We start from the raw sequence: 1,656 nt of genomic DNA on the forward strand, positions 1-1,656 counted from the left end.
CGTCCAGGTGACAAGGGACAAACAGGGCCACATTTCCCAGCTGAGCTGTGGGATCCAGCCCTGGAGAAACCAGCGCAAGCTGTGCTCCATCACACCGGCCCATGGTGGGAGCTGCAAGGACAGGGTGCGGTAATGCTGCCGTGACTCCTGTTGCCATTACATCTTCAGAGAGTCATTGAATATTTATAAAAGAAAAGCCTTCTAAGACTAATGAATCCAATGTTCCCCAAGCACTGMCCAGGCCACCACTGCCCCATGTCCCCAAGTGCCACATCCACAGGGYTTTGGGATCCCTCCAGGGATGGGGACTCCWCWCTGCCYTGGGCAGYTSTGCCAGGGCTGGACAGCCTTTTCTGTGAATGAATTTYYCCCAATATCCAATCTAAACCTCCTCTGTCACAACCYGAGGCCRTTTCCTCAGTGATTTCCYCATGGAAAGGGKGCTCAGGATTGGCAGRGGCTGYCCAGGGAGGTTTGGARTCCCCAACCYTGGAGTGTCCAAGGGAGGACTGGGCATGGCACTCAGAACTCTGRGCTGGGGACAAGGTGAGGATCAGTCACAGGYTGGATTTGATGACCTTGGASGGATTTTTCCAGCCTCAAGSATTCTSTGATCYCTCTCCTCCTGTCCCTGTTCCCTGGAGCACAGCCTGACMCCCCCGGCTGTCCCCTCCTGTCAGGAGTTGTGCAGAGCCACAAGGTCCCCCCTGATYCCTTTTTCTCCAGGCTGAGCCCCTTTCCAGCKCCCTCAGGATTCTCCAGACCCTTCCCAGCTCCGTTCCCTGCCCTGGATTCGCTCCAGCAGAGCAGGAGCAGCAGAGAAGGTTTGGCCACATCCACCTGCAGACACAGATYCTTGTTCTCCAGGAGCCTGAGCACCCCATACTCACCAGACTTGACCTCTCTTACTGAAAATGTAGTTCTGTCTCTGCAGGAACCAGCCCTAATAGTGACCAGAAATAGTCACTCCCTTCATCTGCTTTGATAYGGGCTCATAAATCAATTGAAAACCAGATCTTTAGTGTATATTTTTTATACAGTTTATTAAGAAAAAATCCCTCAAACTCTTTTGAGAAAGAGGAAAATACATCTGGTTAATTTTTTTTGCTACAATTTCAATTGAAAATTAAAGTGAGTACTTGGAAATTTTTCCTTCTGTTTTTTTTACACACATTCCACCTCTCTTTTAAAAATTAAGTCAGTTTTTATCAAGAGACAAAGCAAATAAATAAATGACACTTCTTAAGGCAAAAAGAAAAGATATTTCTATAAATAACGATATAAGAGTAAAGTGATATACAGTGTTGTAGGTCAGAAAGAGACRGAATAAATTATCCTGAGCTGATGGGCCGTGGTGGCTGTTACCCTGGGCAGCTGTAGGAAGGCAARAGGCAGCGTCCTGACCCCCAAAGCTTTCCCACCCCCCAGAAATGCAGCTGCTAACTGCATCAGGCCGTTACAGATGTGCTGTGAGCGCTGCAGGTGCTGTGTCCCAGGTCTCCAAATGAGGAGAGAACAGAGCAGCTGCCGTCTGGGCCAGCATGGCACATCTGGACAGGGGCAGGGGGTCGGCTGGAGCTGCAGAGGTGTTGGGGGCTGGTTTTTACAGCAGYACCATCCACCAGCAGCCCCGGGGGCTGTTCCCTGCAGCAGCAA

The sequence above is a fragment of the Malurus melanocephalus genome, unplaced genomic scaffold (genome assembly GCF_030028575.1).
Source record: "Malurus melanocephalus ecotype Western Australia unplaced genomic scaffold, MMel_1.1 scaffold_1324, whole genome shotgun sequence".
Taxonomy (NCBI): domain Eukaryota; kingdom Metazoa; phylum Chordata; class Aves; order Passeriformes; family Maluridae; genus Malurus; species Malurus melanocephalus.